The sequence below is a fragment of the Silene latifolia genome, chromosome Y (genome assembly GCF_048544455.1).
Source record: "Silene latifolia isolate original U9 population chromosome Y, ASM4854445v1, whole genome shotgun sequence".
NCBI lineage: Eukaryota > Viridiplantae > Streptophyta > Magnoliopsida > Caryophyllales > Caryophyllaceae > Silene > Silene latifolia.
This window is the reverse complement of record NC_133538.1, coordinates 60,531,992-60,539,685: the sequence shown is the minus strand read 5'-3', so window position 1 is coordinate 60,539,685 and position 7,694 is coordinate 60,531,992.

Genomic DNA, 7,694 nt, shown 5'->3' with positions numbered 1-7,694 from the left:
ATCCTCCGATCCAGGCTCCACTGGTGTACTGGTTGCAGGATGGAATTGCTGCATTGGTGACAGGTCCAGATTGCCATCCTGATGTTTGGTGCGCGGGGGTACCTGAAAAAGGTGGAAGTCAGATCCTGATGGGGTGCTAAACAAAGCGTTACCTGTTGTCTGCTGCAGACTGGGTGGATTATCAAATGATAGGCATCCCAATTCTCTGGGCTCAATCTGTTCGCTGGGTGCTACTCTGTAAGGTCGATCAGTGACTAGTTACGATGGAATGAGCCGATCCGATCCTCCACCGGTTCGGTCGAGCCTCGGTGTTAATCTTTGGTTTGGTGGATCTGTCACGATCTGAGCAATCAGGTTCTTGTTCTCCTTCTTTAGATCCTCAACGGCCCGACGCAAAGTGTCCATCCCCTGAATCATCACCTGCATCGGATAAAGCGCTGGAGATCCTCTACTTCGGAGAACTTCTGTACCTGAGCCTTCCTGGGTCTGGCCTCTGGATACAGCTTCACCTCTACTTGGGCTGCTTTCCTTACTGGATTTGGACTGACGGGATGCACTTGCTGCCTTTGGTATCTGCGGTGGCTTCTGAAGATGGGGCATGGCTTTAGTCGACATGCTGACGGGGATCATCGGGCCGGACGACTGGGGTGCATCGGCGATCTGCGGATGCGTATAAGTCCCGCTCTGAAGACGGGTGACATGCTCGTTCTTTGGAAGGATTCGTGGTTCCAGACATTGTGACGGCTGGTTCGGTTTTGCGAGGTTTGGCTATAGAAAATGATCACTATGCCCCACGGTGGGTGCCAAACTGTTTTGGTAAAAATTTACCGAATTATCGATTTAATTTGTGAGTGATAGTGATTAATCTATGGCCGATTAATATTTGATTGTGACGAATATAACGAATGGATGAACAACAAAATAAGAATACGACACAAGGAACTTTTTGGTGACGCGGAAAACCCGAGGTGGGAACAACCGCGGGGGGAGTCGGAATCCCACCAAATTTGCACTATGATCGAGAGTAAACGCCCAAGTAAGGAAATACAAGATTATTTTTAACTAGCGAATTATTGCCAAGTGTAGACGGGAATTTTGAGAAGTGTTGTGCTGTTCTTGCTGATGTTCGGATGCCCTGAGTATCTTTCTTTCCTTGCCTTATATAGTTTTCAGAGGTAGACTTAAGGTTGGTAAACTTCTTTCTGCGTCTGCTTTTGGAATCTTGGGCTGTTACCATGAAAATAGGTAACAGTTGTTGAAGGGGTCAAAGCCCAATATTTCCTTCCTTTTGCACGTGGGTTTTATATTTGGCCTACTTGTGTTTGTTTACTCGTTTGATCCTACGGTCCATGTCATACCACTTCATTAATTCCCTCTTTCTTTCATCCTTCAATCATCATATGCCACGTTGCCAAGCTTCTCGCCACTTTTTTTACCAATGATACGCTGCCATGTCACAAGTGATAAATGATATTTTTTATCCATAACAGTACAGTCTTCCAAATGAAAGTAAATAAAACTTGACCAAAGTAAGATATATACTTGTGAGTTGTGAATCTTGTGATAGGAACGTCTCTTCTAGAAAATTATATTTATGCACAACGATCTAACTATTAAGAGATATTTTCATGCAACCATTTCTTTGATTTTTTGACCATGGAGTATTTCATTACCAAAAACTGATTTTTTTTTACTAAAAATATTCAAATAATACACATACACATCGTGCATATAATTCGTAGTTCAATAGATATCTTGAGAGAAGATATTTCAATAAGATTATTGGAAGAAAAATTACAATTTAAAGTAAAACTAATACTAAAAGATAACAAAATGAATACGAATAGTAGAAAATGACGTACTAATAAATATAAAAATCGTCATAATATGATAATTATTGCGTAGAAGGTGATGGTAAAAGTAATTCTCAGTATGTAGTACTCCTATTTATTTCTATTAGATACTAAAATGCGCATGGATTATATATTTTAAAATTTTAAAATCCCGTACAGTAGAATCTGTTTCTATTATTATACCAAATTGTTCTAATTGGGAGTGTTTCATCTGTCACATACTTGCATGTGGTGGACTACAGTGAAAGCTTGAAAATTATATGGGTATCTTTTGTTTCCTAACTTAAGGATAAGATATAATAGATCACCATTATATTGCAATGAAGATTTTGAAGATTTAGGGGCGAAGCTAATAGGTAAGAAGAGGTAGCCATCGCTACCCCAAGTGAAAATAATAATAATAAATAAGTTGCGTTATTGCAACCCCAAATCTGATAAGTGAAAGAATAAATATAATTAAGCCATAAGAAAAACAGCAAAGTAGATGTGTTTCAATGCTAAGAATAGTGGTGTTTCATTTAGTATTTCAGCGGTTTGATTCCCATCATGATCAAATTTATTAAAGTTAATTAATGCAAGTAATTAACTATTGGTTCTTTAATTAATTTATTATTTTTTGCTATTTCTGAGAAAATGTTTGCGCCATTACATCAAAAATGTTATATTCGTTGTGAGTTACAAGTAAAAAATAAAAATTATTTTTAGAAAATAAAAAATCATAAGTTGAAGTATCGTATTGCGTCCATCCTTATTAATCTTAATTAATGCACGTAATTAACTATTGGTTCTTGTAGATACCCGTATTTGTCGATATTGGCACCTATGGAAATCCCGTCAAACACCGGATGATGATAGGACAACATATATTCGTCAGTTGGCATTGTCGTTGGTTGTAGCTCGTTTTACGATGTAGAATGGGCGTCGTTGACGGTTTAATTTTAAATGAAATTTAAAATTATTTTCTCAAATTTATTTTATTGAAGATAAAAATAGATTTTTGTTGTTGAGAATTTATTTCGATTTGAAAAATCATCTCAAATATGAGTCGTTTTAAAGTTGATTTGGAAAAATCGATTTAAAGTGGTTTTGGATGCTTGTTTCTATACAAAGCCTTTTCTATGTGTGATTTGGACAAGAATACCAGCAAGCAACAACAACATAGAACTCACCATACCCCCCACTAATCCCAGGTTCGAACCCCCACAACAGTAACTCCCCCATCCTTTTTTTCGTCCTTTTGGCCGAGAATTACCCCTTATCCAAGCCACGAACCCGTCTCATTTTGTAGCCTACATTAAACCTAGGATCTAGAGCCTTCTTCATTTTAGCAGCTAAAACATCGAGCCCTTACCCCCTCCACAAGTCAATTACAAACCCTAAATTTCCACTCCTATAAATACCTCCTATCGACCACCATTTCAAGAGGTTGGAAAACATTGATAGCAAACCATCAAGCGCGCACACACACACACACACACATCCTAATAATAACCTAGAATCAATAGCAAACCACAAGAAAAATCAACTCAAAACTTAGCTTGAATCCTTTCGAATAACCGACTACTAAGTACTCGTCCTTCGCAAGCTTACCAGCCGGACCCCCCGTAGGAAATCCAAAATTTTGTGCCCTTCTGGTTAGAATGACCAGGCCTCACTTACATATTTCAAAGCTAGACTCTCCCAAAATTCTAAAACTTATTTACAATAAAAAAATCGTTAAGAAACGAATTCACAAATTAAGTTTCAAAAACAGCCTTTTTTTCGAAGAAATACGTTGGTTTCAGCATTGTTATTTCGTCGAAGACGGCCCCTCGATATAAGATCTACAATCGGATATGACACAAGACTTTGTAAAAGATATATGTAGGGTGAGGGTGCAATATAATCCCTCCTTCTCCCTTTTATTTCAGTTTTTATAGTTTTATTTCGTATACATATCATGTTGTTTAAATTGAACTAGAATAGTACAAGTATGAGTTAAAGTACCATTCCAACACCCGATTTAACTCGAGTTTAAAAGGAATAATTCTTCTGAAGTGATCGATTTGCCTCGGTCGTTTACAAATCCTCGTGTTGGAAGAGGGCAATTCATTAAAAATGAGTTTCTTTCGACTTGTAAAACGTTTGTTGATTCTTGTTGTCTATCGCGCGTGGTTCGACCCTTTGGCCTTATTTTTCTCGACTTGTTTTTTATTAATTATGGCACGATTCCTGAGGCAAGACTTGCTAAAAAAACCGGTTTAAATCAAAGATTTAAAATAATTCGACAATTCTCAAGTTCATTAGACATTTTAGGACATGAATGCTTAAGATGTAAATGAATCGATCAACATGTAAATGAAATTTACAACTTGTTCTAATTCAAAATGAATCCATCTTTCTACCACCTATTTCTCATTAGTACGAAAGTGCATGCCTATGATCCTCTCGTTTATACTCGATGACTAAATTTTACGATTCTTCCACTCGAGTCTTGCCTCGAAAATCGTGTAGAGTCACACGGTTTTTCTCGTTGTTTTGTTGCTCAATTTTCAAACTTTTGACGATCCTATTTTCATAAATAGTGGTTTTCTATTTTAAAACAAAGTTTTAATTTGTTGTTTTATGTTAATAGCATGTTTGTTGTTTGCGTAGTTGAATTTTGTTGCGTAATTTTTTTTATCAAAAAGATGTTGTACAGCAAGATATTCGATCGAGTTGGTCAGTACTCGATCGAGTATCCATGTTTTGGTTGTTGTTTTGTCTCGGTTTTAAGTTTTCATTGCTTCTGTAGTTAGATACTTGATCGAGTGACCCCAATACTCGATCGAGTGTCCTCTGTTATAGTATATAGTTGTTTTGTTTCATTTGTTTACATTTGAATATTCGCTTGTGTAATACTGTATGCTTTGAACTATTGCATATCACGTGAATGAAACCCGACTTGACCTATATTAGGCCTGCATGACCTATATATCGACAAGTGGATAGTGGTTTAGGATGTCTAGATTCAATTGCCGTGTTGCTTATTGCATTCGTTGTTTGTTTGCTTTGTTGCTTTCGTTGTTTGTTACTTTGTTGCATTCGTTGTTCGTCGTTTGGTTGCTTTTGTTGTTCGTTGTTTGACTGCTTGTTGTTACAGTTATTTTATAAACTAACCCCTAATGTTTGTTCATATTTCTTATGCTAAGCATAAGAATTTCAATCCCTCTCTTTTGGTTGCGTTGTTTATTTAGAATAAAATTCGCATGCTAAATCACTTGACGAGTTTTATGCATTAAACGACTTAGAAACTTGCTTCATATGTTGGGAATTAACATAACAGTTGTATTTTTCACATGTGCTCATATCCGAAATAGCCATCCTTTTCCATGAGTAGAGACCGTTATTGCAACGGACGGGGTTGGGTGTTTTTTAATGAAATTATTTAAATTTCGTAACACGTAATCTCACAAGAACTCATTTCTCTAAAATTTGGTTTCTAAATTTCACCTTAAAATTTAGTGGCGACTCCTTTCAACGATGTAAAATGCTTTTTTGTAAAGGAACATTCGCATGGATTAATTTCCCTTATCCACAATTTGGCGACTCCGCTGGGCAGTGTGAAACTCGAAAAGGATAATGATGGCTATTAGGATTATCTAGCACATGTCTTTTTTTTTGTTTATCATGCATAAACCCAAATGAGACTCTAGGATACGGACCATTTCTCCGCTTGGGTCGATTTCAAGATAGGGCAATGACATCCACTATGCCAAACTTAAAGGTTAAGGTGGTTCCGCCGAGGTTAGCAATTGCGACTCGCCATATCGCACAGTGTGTATGATGGGTTAGCCGTCCCTAATGGAGTGGAATCATTGGCATGGATCCGCTTTAGATCACCGACCGAGACTTAGAAGAGTCTAAGCTCATGCATAACATCCTTAATATGCGAATGACTAATTGTGTTTGCCGAGTCGATTTTTGTTTTGAAACCTTTTCGACATTTTTAGTCAAAATAGTTGTCTTTTTTTTGGAAAAAAATCAAGTCGTTTTTCAATGCCTGTCAATTTCGAAAATTTCGGTCCCTTTAACCCATGATTTTTGAAAAATTTAAACTCCACTTTCAATCCCGAACTTTTGGATTTACCATCTTTTGAAAAAAGAACATTTCCGAAGCGAAATTCTGTCCAAATAGATTCAAATTTTCGGCCCAAAAATGAAGTTTCTAAGCCGTTATGCTGCCCGTTTCAAATCCCGATTTTAAAATATCCATTTTTAAATTAATCCAATTTAGTTCCAGAACCACAACCAAGCATGAGATGCATCAAGTTTAGAGTAGTTTCTTGGCCGTGTAAGGTTATTCGTTGTCATATCCCAGGAAGTCTAAGACACGATCCATGTGGATCACCCGAGTTCACATCTTGGGTTCGAGTTGAGTTGGTCTAAGTTAAATCACGAGAAATGTCTCAACTTGGCCACTTTAGGCGTTTTCACGAAGCCCATGGGCCAAGCACGATCCAATCACGGGATTTAATAACACGAAGCCTAGTCTGGAATCGGGTCATTATGTTGTCAGTCTCGTTAGAATCTCGATTCTGAGTCGAGTCGATGTCTAAATCAAACAACGAGTCGAATCAATGTCTAATTTGAACCGTGAGTTGAGCCCATTGCCGGATAAGGCCCAAGTTCTTGTTGAGTAAGTTTTCTTTGAGTCATGTCTTTGGGGTGTGCAGGTTTTTGTTTGATTATTGATTGGTTCGGGGTTTGATTGTAGAAAGGTCGCCGAAAACTCGATTTCAAACAATGGAAGATTCTATCAACAAGCTCACTGAGGCCGTAAACCTCATGGTGGCTCGTATGGAGCTAATTGATTCAAACTTGGGAAGTGAAGCAGCTTCACCACCCCGCCCATAACTGATTTTGAGAAACGGTTCAAGTTCATCGAGGACCATCTGAAACTGTCCCAGGGAAAGGACATACATGATGAAAATGCTAAGGTGTACACCCCAATTTAAGGCAAGCTGCCCACCAACTTTGTGCTCAGTGATATCCCTAAATTCAAGGGCACGGAGAACCTAGTCCTTCATGTCAAAGCTTATAAGGAGTACATGTCCTGAAAGGGAGTGCCCGCTAATATGCTCTCCCAAATTTTTGCCCAATACTTGGAAGAACACCCGAAGGCGTGGTTCTACCATCTTGAACTTAAGAACTTCCCTACATTCGAAGATATCACCACGGAGTTCTTTAAACATTATGCTGACAATGTGAAAATACAAACCAGCATTAGAACACTTGAAGTTATGACCGAGAAAGAAAATGAAGGGTTTAATGATTTCTACTCGAGGTGGCGCGCAGAAAGCGTGAAACTGGCTAGAAAGCCGGAAGAAAGTGAAATGTTAGACAAGTTCGTGAAGAATCTACAACCCGTTTACCATGAAGCAGTCAAGTATCAAAACTTCAATTCCTTTAAGGAGTTGGCCAAAATCGGGAGGAAAGTTGAAGATGGTGTTATAAAGGCACAAAATGGCCGACCTAAGGGGTATACAGGGTCCTCTTTCTCAAAGGGTAAGGCTCCAGTAACAAGTCATTTTGTTGAGGCTGTCAATCTGCTAGAAGAACAGTCGAAGGGGCCGCAGCGCCAGAATTTTAGGGCATTCACTGATATCAGATATACCTATACTTATGCTCTCCAAAGGTTGATATCCCAAGGAAAGCAGAAGCCCATTATTTGTCTAACTCCGCACCCTCCTGCTAAAAAATAAGGTAAAGGGTACAAGTCAGATGCCTACTGTGCCTTTCACCAAGGGAATGGTCATGATACTGAAAGGTGCTTTAGATTAAAGCACGAAATCCAAGGTATGATTGAGAACGGAACGCTCT